Source organism: Zalophus californianus, chromosome 11, assembly GCF_009762305.2.
Source record: "Zalophus californianus isolate mZalCal1 chromosome 11, mZalCal1.pri.v2, whole genome shotgun sequence".
In the NCBI taxonomy this organism is placed as follows: domain Eukaryota; kingdom Metazoa; phylum Chordata; class Mammalia; order Carnivora; family Otariidae; genus Zalophus; species Zalophus californianus.
In genome coordinates, this window is record NC_045605.1 from 102,330,907 (window position 1) to 102,346,351 (window position 15,445).

Below are 15,445 nucleotides of genomic sequence, written 5' to 3' on the forward strand. Positions count from 1 at the left end.
AACATTAATGTTACTATCTTGCTGCAGATTTAATGTTGCAAGTTTAAAGCTACAACCAATCCTTTTAGACTGTGTTTTAAAAAGATCTCAGTTACTTATTTCCAGTTAGCATTAGACCTTTTCCATAAAAATAATAGAAAACTGGCAAAGATACTTGCCTCACAGCTGTTTTGGTAACCAATATAAGCATCCCAGGGGTCTTCCCGAGAGAAGTATGAATCTCGGGGTGCTTACTTACGTTGGTTAGCTAATGTGCGATTTTCCCTTTCACAGTCTTCCTCAATATTTGTAGAAAGATAACTAGTTTGGAATTCTTGTACTGATTTAAGACCTTTCATCTAAGAGGGAGGCCAAATTCAAAAATTAGTTTCTGTAAGATTCTGGAATGTTCCTTCTGAAGCAAAGTAATTTCCCTCATCTAGAAATCTTTTTGGGCTCTATTCACATAGTCACCAGCAACAAATCTGAATTTGAGTGGGTTCTTGATCAGAAACAACCATTAAAAATATTTATAAAAAGCAATTGTGCAGGCATTGTATATTTTCTGTATATTTTCACTACCCTTGTTGTAGAGTAAGATTGTTCTAAGAATTGTGTTTGGCCTTTGTGGAAATAGTGCAAGAGAATGAAAAGAATACAAACTTTACACCCAGAAACTTCTGGTCAAGTTCTACAAAAGGGAACAGCAAAATCATGTCTGTTGCTTCATTGTTGAATTGTGAGGAGTTCTAAATACTAAGATCAAGGCGATTTGAAAGCTGCAAATACGGGTGTTTTCAAGAGAGAATGCTGATGATCTGATACAGGAAGGTATATTTTATTCAAACTGTTCTGTTTGAGAATACAAAAATAAAGGAAGGATTTTAAAAAACTGAGCACACAATTGGATGTGTGGCAGCTTAGTAGCAAGGATAGGAGCAAATACAGAATATCAGTATACAACCACTCCTAACTGGTGTTACAGCAACCTGCTGAACATCCTGAGGAAACAGTAGGTAACAAAGAGGATTATTCAAACTTGCAGTTTGATCAGTGTAAGGAAGGAAAAATTCTTCCTCTACCCTTCAGATTCTTCCAGCTGGACTAAGAATGCAATCTACATGACACAGATTAACAGGAGGAAAAAACCCAAATTTTTACTGCGTGCACATGGAGGCTTGAAAATAAAATTGAGACCTAAAGAAATGACCAAGGAAGGCAGTTTTTATACTTTTTAGACAAACAGACAATAGATCTTTGAGGAATTGACATGACGAAGAAAATCGAACTTTGCAAGCTTCAATTAGTAAGAAATTCTAAACAGAATTTGGGCTAGGGTAGTAAATTAGTAAAAAGTAACAAGTGTTGTTTTTATAGCCTTCCTGGCTCTAAGTTTTCTACCTTTGGTGATAACGATGTCTCTGTCCCTCTTGGTATGAGAGGGTACCTTTCACATGAGAGATTTATTTCCTGTTTTCAAGGGCAACAGAGGAGGGTCTGAGTGTCCTTCTTGCATGGGCTGTCTCTTAAGTACTTTTATTTAAAATAATGTATTGGGGTGCCTGGGTGGCTCTGTTGGTTAAGCGTCTGACTCTTGATTTCAGCTCAGGTCGTGAGATTGAGCCCCGTGTCGGGCTCCACGCTGAGCATGGAGCCTGCCTAGGATTCTCTTTCTCCCTCTTGCTCTGCCCCTCTTCTCCTCCCCCACCCCCCCCACCCACTTGTGCTCTCTCTCTCAAAAAATCAATCAATTAATCAATCAAACAATATGTCAAAGTGGTGCATTTTGGGGCAGCCTACCCTTGGTCTCTATATCAGCTATGAGGTGGTACATGCCAGATAAATTAACTGATGAGGTGGTACATAGTAGATAAAGATGCTTATCGTGTTGATAAGGAAAAAGGACATTGGTAAAACAATTGTTTTTGCCTTAGCTGGCAAGCAACAGCCTTAAGAACTTATGATCTTTGTTTATCAGCAGATTAATGAGAACTGTAGGGGTTCAGAACTAGTCACCTCAAGATGTCCATTCTGGCATGCGGACTATTTCAAGCTTTGAACAAGCAAGGCCCAAATCACTCAGAAAAAAATTCTGACCTTCACCTTAACTACCTGAAAGAATATAGATAAAGGACTTGCTCCAGGAAGAAAACTATCACCATAGATAATTACAGTGTCATATGAGCTAGGGGTGGTGTCCAGAGAGAAATTTAGCAAAGTCTGTTTGTTGAAATCCCTCTATGTCCCATTGCTTCTGTGTGGCCTAGCAAACTTTTTTCTTTTCTTTTCTTTTTCTTTTTACCAGACATTTACTCCTTTACATCTTCCTGTGAATTACTTTACTTCCCTTTGGAATCTGAGATCCCATACCCCTCTCCTCAAGTTTAGGATGGCATATATACCTCATTCTGTCTGACTGTCTTTGGAGTTTCCATGTCTCTGGATTTCCTGTACATATGTAATTAAATTTGATTTTCTCCTATTCATCTGTTTCACATCAATTTAATTCATAGACCAGCCAGAAGAATCTTGAAGGATAGTGAAAAATTTTCCTCCCAACAGAACTTTGTAGTTATATGTTTAGTTTCCTTCCTTTGAACATTAATGGAGAACTTTTCCTATTGCATTTGGGAGAAACTGCCATTTTTCTAGTTGACACAAAGGAGCTACATTATCTACTTCTTATTCCTGCTATTTTGTCACTAGATCTTTGGAATACAGAGATTTCTTTAGCAGGTTTCCCTAAAACCCATAGACCTTGCTGCTTTCCTAAACTACTGTCATTTAGGCCCTCTGAATAATCTTAATTTAGGCCCCCCTAATAACTCTATCCCTGTTAGGTCTATTAGATCGGGATATACTTTGTAAATGGAATATCACCATTTTCCATGGCTCAGATGGATTATCTTTAGATATCTCAGAATGTATATCAGAAGAAAGGGTATGTTTCTCTATAGGATCTCCTAGCTCTAGATTCTAGATTACTTATACCAATTTTGTCTAATCTACTAGAAAAGTCCTTATTACATTATGCATTACAAGAAATACTGGTACAGACTGTTGAACCACTAAAAGTTACCATGGATCCTAAAAACCAACTAACAACAAAATTTGATTCCTTCAGTAACCCAAAACAAGAAGCCACATCTGGTTTAGAATGAATTGCATAGGATCTAAAACAAAGAAGGTTGAACATATCTCAGACAAGACTGTTTAATACCCCTGTCCACTAGCAAAGACACCTCATGGGTAAAACTGCTCTTGCTCAGGATCTCATAGCTGTGAATAAGATTATCTCTTGCATTTTAATAAATGACTTCCAACCAGAAAATTATTCTTTCTTCCTATTTCTTCAGATCCTATTTATTTCATAGTGGTAGAGCTCTACTCTACTTCCATTAGAATTCCTGTGTGTGAAAAGCTTGCTTTCACTTGGGAAAAGCAAAACTCCACCTAGGCAGCCATACCTCAGGGCACCTGCACACACCTCTCAGGTTGTAAATCAAGACTTGAACCATAATTTAAGGTAAATCCTACTCTTTTTCAATATATGGGTGATTTAATCTTTTGCTCGTCCTCCAGAAAATTGTCACTAGAAGGCTCTCTTTATCTTCATCTAAAACTTGCCCCAAAAGCTTATTCCAAATATACAAATTTTCTAACATTAGACTTACTTAGGGCATGGCACCTCCAAGACAAGCAGATATCAACAGACCATTAATGGGGCATCTACTTTTTCTCAACAAACTTCCAAGAAAGAGCATAGGGTTTTTTGGATGGCCATAAGATATTGTCATCTGTAGGTCCCACATTTCTCTGAAATAGCCTCCACTCTTCCCTGGCCAAAGTTGAGGTCCTCAAATTTTTCCCTAAGATTCCACTCCTGATGTTACCTCTCTGCCTATTTCAGGACTACTGTAATGGTGAATAAAAACATTTAGAATTTTCCCTGTTGCCACATGGAAATGGAAGACCTCTCTCTTCCCCTCTTTTTTAAAATCATGTCCTTGAGAAACCTAGTATTTGTGAATCCTTTCTATGTTCCTTTGATATGTATGTGAATTTTTTTTTTTTTGGCTAAATAGACCTCTCACCAGCCTTACAACTCAGGAATGTTTTTCTTAAGGGCCTAGAGCCACCTCTTTGAAATGTAAACAATAAGAAAGATAGCATCACCATTTCTTTGTCACTGTGGGAGTTTGGCTTAGTACCTTGCTCCCAACTGTAACCATCTGCTTGTCATAGGGATACCAGGTGCTTTATTATTCCTTCACACACAGACACCTAGCACAGATGGCTATTCCCATGGCTAGATAAATTTAGGATGAAATATAAAAGAATGTACGTACTATCAAATGGGCCGCCATGAGGTCAATTGCCATTATTCTTGGGAACATGTATCTAAATGATTGTATCTGCTTAGCTTTCTAAAAATCCCTTTTGAGGATTAGCTATCGCTTGTTGAGGAAATATGATTAAAAACAAAATGTGCTCCCAACCCAGAAAAATCCACAAAGGAAAAAGAGAAACAAAACCATTTCATCATTGAGTAAGCATTAAGCCAGAAGGTGATGTGATTAATAAATTTCTCCTGAGTTCCTGTCAATCATATAAGTCATGTCACATTTATATGACAATGTAGGCCCTACAACAATTTTTACATCTTCCCAAATAATGTTTCTCAGATGCAAGATACAAAGACACACATGGCCATCATCTAGTCTGTCAGGAGGCAGTTTTGCAACCTAGTGAGAGCTGCCTGTTGGAGCTGGACTCCTACCCTCCACAGAAACTGGGAGGTAGAGGCACTGTCTTGATGACTATATTTCAAAGAGATGGTCCCAGGTCATTGAGAAGGACATTCCTGGGTCTTTAAAACTATCAAGAGATGTGTTTAGCTTTTCAAGATGATGCTGGAAGGCTAGGTACAGGGACCCAGACTGGGTCCTGCAAGACCAACCAAGAAGGTCTTTGGCTTCTCGGAGGGTGGAAATCAAATGTGAGCCAGCCGGAAGTGACCACAGAGTTTACTGAAGATGTAGAGAGAGCAGGTAAAGAGCACAGCCAGGACACTCAGGAAGAAACGGAGCATGAGTCTCATCTTTCTTAAGGGCCTGGGGTTTTTTATTGGATGGAGTTCTGGTGTGCATGTCCTTTCAGGCATCCAGGAACTGGTTGGAACAAAGATGAGGGCCCAAGTGTCATTCCTTAGAGCCAGGGGGCCTTGGCATTGAGATGTTTAATGCCAGTAGTCTGGAATACACATATGATGGCTTTGTCTGGTCATTCCTTAGATGTAATCTACTCTAGAGAAATCATTAACTCCTTGTCCCTTACCAGAAGTACATACGTTATTTGCATTCTGAGGCATGTACAGAGTGGGGTGGAGGTGCAGGTCCTAGCAAGAATAGAAGCAGGAAAAGGAGGAAAAAGGAGATTTTTATGGAGTTCTTCAGTTTCCCTGTCTCAAAAAGATGTACATACATTTCAAAGAGACAGAGAAAGAACTTACCAGTTTTCTAAAGTAAGTATTACAAGAAAGGGAGGGAGAGGAAAGTCTTTTCTCTCATTTTCAACAGGGCAAATTAATCCTTCTATTTTTAACTTGTATTTGCTCTCACAGATGTACTTGGTACATGGGCTTATGCTTATTCAAGGTAACATTGAAAAATGTGTGAAGGGGAGTGGGAGACATAGGCTTCCAGTTCTGGCATGAATAAGTCACAGTGGTGAGAGGTGCAGCATAGGGAATATAGTCAATGGTGTTATAATCATGTATTGTGACAGGTGGTAGCTACGCATGTGGTCAGCACTGCCTAACATTATAGGGGCCAAAGTCAGGTCACCCCCAAAATGTACCACAACAGCATATTGATTATTTTGAATCCAAGCAACTTCGTAAACAGTTGTTGCCAGGACACTCAGAACTTCCTCTGTCCCTCTGAAAGCAGGAAACAAATCTCCCATATGGAAAAATACCCTCTAGTACTAAGAAGTAAAAGGACACCCTTATCACCTGAGAAAGGGACTTTAAAGGCAAGAAAGCTGTAGAAATAAACCTTGTTACTTTTTTTTACTAATCTACTACCTCAGCCCAAATTCTGCTTAGAATTCCTTACTTACTAAAGCTCCTAAATACCTGTTTTCCTTTTCCTGTAAATTCCTCCCAAATGGATAGCCTCTTTGCCTAAATATATAAAAACTGCCTGCCTTGGTCATTTCTTTGGGCCTCAATTTCATTATTGGACCTCTGTGCACACATAATTAAACTGTTTTCTTTCCTCCTGTTTATCTGTGTCATGTAAATTGAATTCTTAGTTCAGCCGGAAGACCTTGAATGGCAGAGGAAGAACTCTTCCTTCCCTGCAACGTGCCGATGCGTCTAATCACTATGCTGTACACCTGGAGGCAATATAACATTGTGTGTCGACTTTACCTCGATTTTTTAAAAAGGGCAAAATGTGTGGATATTATAGACTTGGCAATACAACTGTAAATAAATTTGCTAACATTAAAAAAGAAGTAAAACTGTTTTCTGTCTTTTCCACATTTTGTGGAAAGGATTCTGAGTTGGCGGGATTTAAAATTTTCTTCACTATCAAAAATTCTCTCTTTATCCTGACATCTGTCTCAGAAAGCACATGTTCAGCTTTATTAGAAACCACTAATCGGGGGCACCTGGGTGGCTCAGTTGGTTAAGCGTCTGCCTTTGGCTCAGGTCATGATCCCAGGGTCCTGGGATCGAGCCCCGCGTCGGGCTCTCTGCTCAGTGGGAGTCTGCTTCTCCCTCTGTCTGCTACTACCCCTGCTCGTGCTCTCTCTCTCTCTTCCCCCACCCCCTGGCAAATAAATAAAATAAAATAAAATAAAATAAATTCTTTAAAAAAAAAAGAAACCACTAATCAGTTTTCAAGAGAGGTGGTACAATTTTATGATAAAAAGGCAAAAACAGGGTGAACAGACATGATGGGGATTGGACGGTGGGACTGATGTGGGGCCGTTGAGCAGGATGGTCAAGAAAAAATTCTTGAGATGTTTTTGGTGCAAAAAGGTGCTTTTTATTATAGCACGAGGACAGGACCCATGGGCGGAAAGAGCTGCACTGGGATTATGAGACGCGACTGATTATACACTTTTAAGCTGGGGAGGGGTAGAGATATCGGAAGTCTCTAAAGGGATTTCCCTATGTTAAAGAAGACTTAACAGGACCCTGGAGGTCTGCTGTTGTCGAGATAAGGTTGCTCTTAGTCCCTAGGAAAGCATTAACAGGAAGGCAGCTGGGAGTTCCTTGAGGAATGTCACGCTCTGTGTGTCTCAGGTATTTCTCAGTGGGCTACAAGTTGTAAGGAAATTTAATTTTATTGACATTTCTTTTGCCTTGGTTCTCCTCATCAGGATGACTCCCCATCTACCCTTATACGAGTAGGACTCAGGAAAGACAGACCAAACAGACTGACGGGGAGCACTAGGTATAAGAAATTAGTGGAAGATTCCATTACCTGATTATTGTTAGCGATCCTGCTTAAACTTGACCTCTAAAAAGAATAGGAGGTGATAGGTTGCTTTTCCTGGGTAGTCTTCTGCTTCTGTGACCTTCTGAGAAGATTTTTATTTACTCAGAAATTGCTCAATTAAAATCACCTGCTACTCGGGCGCCTGGGTGGCTCAGTCGTTAAGCGTCTGCCTTCGGCTCAGGTCATGATCCCAGGGTCCTGGGATCGAGCCCCGCATCGGGCTCCCTGCTTAGTGGGGAGCCTGCTTCTCCCTCTCCCACTCCCCCCGCTTGTGTTCCGTCTCTCGCTGTGTCTCTCTGTGTCAAACAAGTAAATAAAATCTTTAAAAAAAAAATCACCAACAATAAAAAAAAAAATCACCTACTACTCAAAAACTGCATGTATAGCAGAGACCAAGACCAAGGGGATAGGGAATCCCAAGAGAACAGTGTATAAGAACTAGGGACACTTTCTAGAAATATCAGCAGAGGCCTGGCAGATCATTACTGACATGGATTCTTAACATCACAATAAGGGGACATATTATTAATTCTAAATACTGCCAAGTAGAAAGGAATGTTTGGGCACATGACTGGTCCTTAAGTGGAAGCAAATTTTTGAGCTTCAGGTTTTGTGACTTAACCTGTCACAGTGGGTAAAGGCATGGATCCCACAGAGTTGCCCTCGAAGGACAGTTCCTATGCCTGGGTAGGCAGTGTTAGCCCTGACAGTTTTTTGTTTTAGTTTTTCTTTTTGTTAATGCAAGTGTCTGACAACTAAAGCTTTGGTTTTGAGATGAGACTTGTTCATTTCAAAGAGGCATCCCCTCAAAGACAGCGGTCTAGAATAAACACACTGCCAGCCACATGGTAAACAGCCAGGCCTCCAACTGACTGCTTTGTTTTAGAGCTCTTTGTTGATTTCCCCAACTGATCATTTGGGCCACTTTTTTTTTTTTTCTCTTCCCAGTGCTTTAAATTCCTGCTCTTGTGTTTTAAATTCGCCAGTAAAGAGTGAGTCCCCCACACCCTAGGTCCTCACCCTCATCCCCAATAAAAGCAGAACCCTAGGACCCTGCTCTCTCCTTCTCTCCCACCCTTGACCTTGCTGTGTGACCCCCCATGTGCTGTGTAATTTCCAGGTTTTCCTTGATGATTGCTGCTGAAGGGCGTTTTGCAATCCTAGTAACCACAAAGGTGGGTCCAGCCCTAACATGGGTTTGGAAAGGGGAGATGTCTGTGGGAGTCTCACTGGGGCCCAGATGAATGTTCCCAGGCATTTCTAGCCGATTACACTATTACACACGGGCTGAGACCGCACAAAGCCCTGGAACTGCGAGGTGACAACAAGATTCACACCGTGGAGGAGGGATTTGTCAGTATTAGACTCACAACGACACACCTTGTCCAAGAGAGGAGGATCCTTGTGGATTGCTGTGGGGGTTACAGCTTAAAACCCAAACTGTCCCCCGCGGCACCTTACCCCATTGGAAAGGACTTGCGAGCTCAAATAGGGACAGTAGAGGGAGCACTTTCTCAGGGGCGGGGCTACCTCAGGAAATCCGCCCACAAGGACCACAGAGCTGTAGGAGAATTGACAAAGTGTCCTAATACAACACATAGCCATCATCATCACTGGGCTTTTACTCTTATTTAGAAAATACTGCTGGATCTTGGTGGAAAGCTGATGTCTTTGAGAATCAGTGTGCCAGCCTGAAAGAGGACCAGCTGAGGTGAGGAAGGAAGGAATTTGTGAGAGAGGTACAATCTACATAAATGATCACTGATCTTCACAGGCACATATGCCATGAATAACTAGGAAATATTTCTTCTTTGGGGTGTATCTGGCTAAAATTAGATGGAAGAACAGCATCACTTTTATTTAGGGAAGTGGGTATACCCTGGGTTACAAGTCCAGAAAAATCACATAGATTGTGCTAAAAATTGCTGATACAACCAGGAAGTTTAATATGGAAAGTGTTTTGCCTAAAGATGTTATGTAGTAAAACCAACTTCATGATCGTATAAAAGAACATAAAATAGCATTAATTAAAACAAGGGCTCCAGCAAAGCTTTGGTTTATGAAAACTTATAAAATCAAGGTAGCTTGGGCCCAAATAAGTGAGGCTCTGGCATGCACAGACTTCTGCATAGAACTCAGGAGGAACACAGCAGTGGGGAGGAGCTGGTGTTGAGAACACGCGCAAGCTTTGATACAGTCTTTAGTGCGTGAGAAGTGGAGTTAGATTATTATCTTAGGGATATATTACCAAGATAAAGAACATCACAGATACTCATCTGGCAGGTTGAATGAGATAAGTCACAGGAAACAAATGGCCAACACAGGACTTTGGGCAATGTTTTCTTCACACATCGCACATCAGAGCAGACCATTGTCTTTGAACACTGTCAGTTAGAGACCACACACCAGAAGGGACAATAACCCATTTGCGTGTGCTGGGCAGATGCAAAGGTAGGAAGAAAGCTTTTCTCATCCAAACCCCATGCTTTGTCTCTGAGAAAGCATCTAGGTGGGAGGGGTACAAGTGCCTAGACTATGGGGCTCTCCATAAGTCGAGCTCGAGGAAATTTGTGAATGGAAAACTCTTGCTTGCAGTCTTGCTGTGAATGGGCCGTTGCTTTTGCTTCTGGAAGATGAGGGGGAGAGGTAAATATCCGGATTTCTGTCTTACAGGGCTAGACTCCCTGCTTTAAGATCAATAACTGTGTGTACATTGCTGAGGATAGGTAGCTGTAGCTGTAATTCAGTCTCGATTTATCTGCTTAGGTAGGTATGGGAAAAATCTGGGTTATACCCTAATCAAAACATGGAAGTAAAATGTGGTACATTTCCCAGAGACACAAAATCCCCTGCCATTGGACTTTGCTACTGAACAAGGAAGATATTTAAATGTGAATCTATGCTGAGACGTGTTTTCTTTCCTGGTGTCAACAGTAACACAGGGACATTGGAGGCAGAGACAGCCCAGGACTACACGATAAACCTTCCTGAAAATGAGAGTATGACCCAACTGCACCAGCCGGGTACCTGGGTTTTGCCCTCCCAGCAGCAGAAAAGTCTGCTGCTCTTCCTGAAGGGACAGCCCCAGATCCTAGGGGTGAGTGGGCACAAGATCAGAGCACTGGCTGTGGGGACAGGAACCATTCCTGAGATGGGACTGGGATTTCCTCATGACACTCCAATTCTCTAGATCATTGACTGTGGGGGACTGAGTGGAGCCATCCTGAACTGCACAAACCTTATAGATTCAGGAAGTGGAAAGAAGTGTTATGAAGCTGTCCATCACTGGAATTTAAAAAACTTGTTTCTACTTAGGTAGCCATCACATGAAAAAATAGTTTGAGGCTAATGTCAATGTCCTGCGTTGGACAAGGTAAAAGACTTGATAGGTAGACTGTTAGACCGTTATCTTCCTGGGAGATCATCTCAGGCTTGGGGTCTCGGAGGTGGGAGAGAAGTTAATGTGCACTGATCTAAGAGAGAATCTTCCTCCTGAGAAGCTGCCCTTCAAGGATGTCTTTTACCCTCCAGGTGGCTCAGATCTTCACTGGGCTGTTAACGCTGTGCCTGGGTGTGACAATCGGTCCTTTTTCTCCATTTAACTACGGACATCGACGTTACATGACCACTAAAATAGGCTATCGCATATGGGGATCATTCTCTGTGAGTATTAGCGATTGTTCCAGTGTTTGCAATTTTTCAGGTCTCTGCAATACCTTCATCCTTCCCTCTCAAAAATCCACGCACTGCTGTTTAGGTACTCAGCTTGGGCCGACTGTTTGGGTAGATAATATTGGCAGGGGAATTGGGGGAGCTAGGAGGATGTGGTAAGGATGGGAGTGCAGGTGAAAGCTCTGAGTGGGTTGGTTCTCTCTCTTTGGCCAGTTCCTCACATCCGGAGCATTGTCCGTTGCTGCTGGAAGGAAAGTAACCAAGTATCTGGTAAGTGTCTCATTGTTGTGGCTCAGGTAGGTCTAGTGAAAAGGGAATTGCTCAGCTACAAGGCTACAGCACATAGAATCTGTTGGTTCTCTAAAGAAGGACCCTAGAAATGTTCGCGGGGGGTCCCCTAGAAGTGCTTCCTCTGTGGCAAGTAGTCAAGAATGAAGGGCTTAGCTCTGTGCTCTGTGAAGTTCCATGGGCAACAGGCTCCCTGTGCCTGAGCCTGAGACAGCCGAAGCTGCAACTATGCCAGGGGTTCCTTCCTTCTTCCTTAGACTGGGGAAGATCCCCCAGTAAATTTCCAAACTCAACTCAGAGCCGCTGAATGGCCCTGACTGACAAGTCTGACACAGGAAGAACAGCAGAAGGGTTGGCAACAACTTCTCTCTCTCATTCTCTTCAGATCCAACGCAGCCTGGGAATGAATACAGTCTGTGCTACTGTAGCAGGGTTTGGCACAAGTGTGATAATTTTTGAAGAAATATTCATGTACAGAGGTGTGATATGGAGGTCTTCCTACGGAAGTTTATTTACAGTAAGTATATTCTGTCCCCATAATGGAAACCTGTAAACTGGTTTTGTCTGAATTTTCCTCTGTAAATTCTCACCATGGAACTGACCATGGCCATTGGTTATGTAGATGCTGGACACCCTCCTGAAGGCGAAGGGATCTAAGCCTTTGCCTCTTGCCAGGAGCACTGAGCAAAAAAAATTAGCTTTTCGATACCACTCACGTCTGAAGGCCCTGATGTGTGGTCAGTGAGTGAAAAATTCTGTAAGAACTCAGTTCTCTGAGGGGCACTTTTCTCATGATTTTAAAAACTATCTGAGGAGAAAAAGGAAAACTGGTATTCAGGCCATGAACAACCAACTGAAGTAACAGGGAAGTTTGCGTTCATATTCTTAAATGAATGTGCAACCAGAATGAGGGCGAAGTTCAGGGGGTTAACTGCAGACTGTTCTAAGAAACAATTGCTGAGAGACCGACAGAATGTGAAAGCCAAGAAGTCAACGCTGGTCATGAGAGGTGGGGAAGAGTCAGGCAAACAAACAAAAATTAGTATGGACACGCCTGGACTTACCTGACGTTCTTGAACCTATGACGAAAAGAGTAGAATTCTAACGATCCGTGTTCAAGTTGTTTATTTGGTATATTTGAATTGGGAGAAAATTCAGGAATCCCTGTGAAGGAAAGGGGTTCATGTTGTAACTAGAGGACCTAGCACCAGATGTGAAATGTGGCCAACAACCCCTGCCCGATTCTTTCCCTTTACAACACCTGCTTTTCTGCCTTTTATAACTTGTAGGGACTTTCTGTCTGATTTACAGGGAATGCTAATTGGAATGGTGTTCCTCTCTGGTGGAAGGCTGCATTGCTTTGTCTCTCTCTCTATTTGCATGCAGTGTGGCCTCTTCCATCAACAAGGTCAGTGCTCTGGGTCTTTATGGGTTCTCTCTCTCTGCCTCTGTGTGCGTGTGTGTATGTGTGTGTGTGTGTGTGTGTCCTTTTTTTGCAGGGGCAGGTTAGGAAGGGAAAGGGGGGAAATGCTGTTTATAGAATCTTTATCATCTCTGAAGGAGGTAGCACAGGTGGAGATGGAGGGAAATGGCCAACCACACTTAGCCAAAGAACAGTCCCTAGACACTGAAGAGTCCTCTTCTTCTGGTATGAAGGTCATTTCTGGTATTGTTGAAAGAAAGGAGGGTTAAGGCAAGAATGGAAACATAGACCCACCGGGTATCAGGATTCTGAAGGAAGGTGCTGAGCGACCATATTTTTCCTAAGCATGTGAGACAACTTCTTCCCCCCCTAACTACAGACAATAAGAATCTAATGTTCTGCTTTTTCCACAGGTGGTGGTTTTCTTACCAAATAATGACAACAACCCTTCAGTAGTCTCCTGAACATGTGTATGATGAGGTCGCATTTTAGTAGATCACAGTGGTTTGGCATTTCCAATCAGTTTGACATATTTATTCTCCTTCGTTTGGCTGTTTACCACATACAACCAAGACTGTGAGAATACATCTGTTTGACTGTCCTTAAATTTATATACTTGGGATCCATCTGTGGATAGAAACACAGTATAATAAAGCCTTATTTTATTTGCTGATGAGGATTATTCTTTTTTTTTTTTTAAAGATTTTTATTTATTTATTTGACAGAGAGAGAGAGACAGCAAGAGAGGGAACACGAGCAGGGGGAGTGGGAGAGGGAGAGGCAGGCTTCCCGCCGAGCAGGGAGCCCAGTGCGGGGCTCGATCCCAGGACCCCGGGATCATGACCTGAGTTGAACACAAACGCTTAATGACTGAGCCACCCAGGTGCCCCGAGGATTATTCTTTTGATTCCCCACCACACCATTTACCAACTTTTCAAGGAATCATAAAACAGTGTCATTCTAAGGTCCCCAAATCTGCATAAATAGAAATAAGTTGTTTGATTCAGATTTTCTTGTATCAGTCCGTGTTGTGCCAAATCTTTCACAGGAGAAAAAGAAATGCATGTTGGTTATTTCTTATTCCAACAGCGCTGTGTGTCCCTATTTTTTTAGATTCTGCCCCCCAGCTGAAGATCCAGGACCCTTCTACTGCCAATGAATGCTTAGTCAGTATCAAGCAAGATACAACTTATATTTTTCTTCCTGGGTTCCTTGATAACACTCTCAGACACAGACATTTTGGTATTCAGAATAATAGCCCCACAAAGCTCTTTAGATCCTGATTCCTAGACCCATCGACTATATTACATGGCAAATGGGAGTCAAACATTGCAAAAAGAATTAAGATTGCTAATCCTGGATTGTCTCTCAGGCCCAATATAATCATATGGGGTCTTAAAAGTAGAGAACTTTTGGGGCGCCTGGGTGGCTCAGTTGGTTAAGCGACTGCCTTCGGCTCAGGTCATGATCCTGGAGTCCCGGGATCGAGTCCCACATCGGGCTCCCTGCTCAGCAGGAAGTCTGCTTCTCCCTCTGACCCTCTTCCTTCTCGTGCTATCTCTCATTCTCTCTCTCTCAAATAAATAAATAAAATCTTTAAAAAAAAAAAATAAAAAAATAAAAAAATAAAAGTAGAGAACTTTTCCCAGTTGTGGTCATGGAGGTAATGTGACAAAGGAAAGGAGAGCCAGAGATGCAATGTGACAAGGGCCTGACACACCACTGCTGGCTTCAAAGGGGCTGAAGCCAAGGAATGTGATTATATTGGGCCCGAGAGGCAATTCAGGAGAATCTCCCTATTTTGTTTTATTTTATATTTTATTTATTTTTTAAGAGAGAGAGAAAGTGTGAGTTGAGGGGGGAAAGGAGCAAAGGGAGAGAGAGAATCTGAAGCAAGCTCCAGGCCCAGCCCCTAGCCTGACATGGGGCTCAATCTCACAACCCTGAGATCAGGACCTCAGCCAAAATCAAGAGTCAGACGCTTAACGACTGAGCTACCCAGGTGCCCCTCTCCCTATTTTAAGGTCAGATGTAAACAATCCTTTAAGAAGCAGTCCTTACTCAGTCCTGTTTGAGAAGCCACCAGCTTTCCTTCCAGTTAATAAATGACAGATGATATAGATGTAGACTGGGGAAAAACATAATCCTTTAAATCAATGATGTTTGACCAATAATCTTAAGTGAACTTAAGGGGAAGAAAAGGTAAAACTGGACTCATAACTAATATCATATAAAAGGCAATTCCACATGAATAATGGATATAGAAAAGAAAATCATTACAAAGTCTAGAAGGCAGTATAGAATGATATATTACTATGTTGAGGCACAGAAAAATTTCTCAAACAAGATGCATAGAACTTGCCTGAAAGTATATTTTATACAGTTGGTGCAAAATTAATTTTTCAATTAAAAAGAGACATAAAGAGAGTGAAAAATCAAGAAGGAACTTCCTAGGGCATAATTGCAATACACAAAACATCAACAGAATTAATGCATAGAATCTTTTTAAAAAAGATTTTATTTATCAGTTCGAGAGATAGAAAGAGAGAGAGAGCATGAGTGGGGGGAA

The 15,445-nt window shown here is 41.8% G+C and overlaps 1 pseudogene; it reads left to right on the forward strand.

The window, feature by feature from the left end:
* The first annotated feature begins 10,392 nt into the window (after positions 1 to 10,392).
* On the forward strand, positions 10,393 to 13,368 carry LOC113913527 (annotated as a pseudogene).
* The last annotated feature ends 2,077 nt before the right edge of the window (positions 13,369 to 15,445 follow it).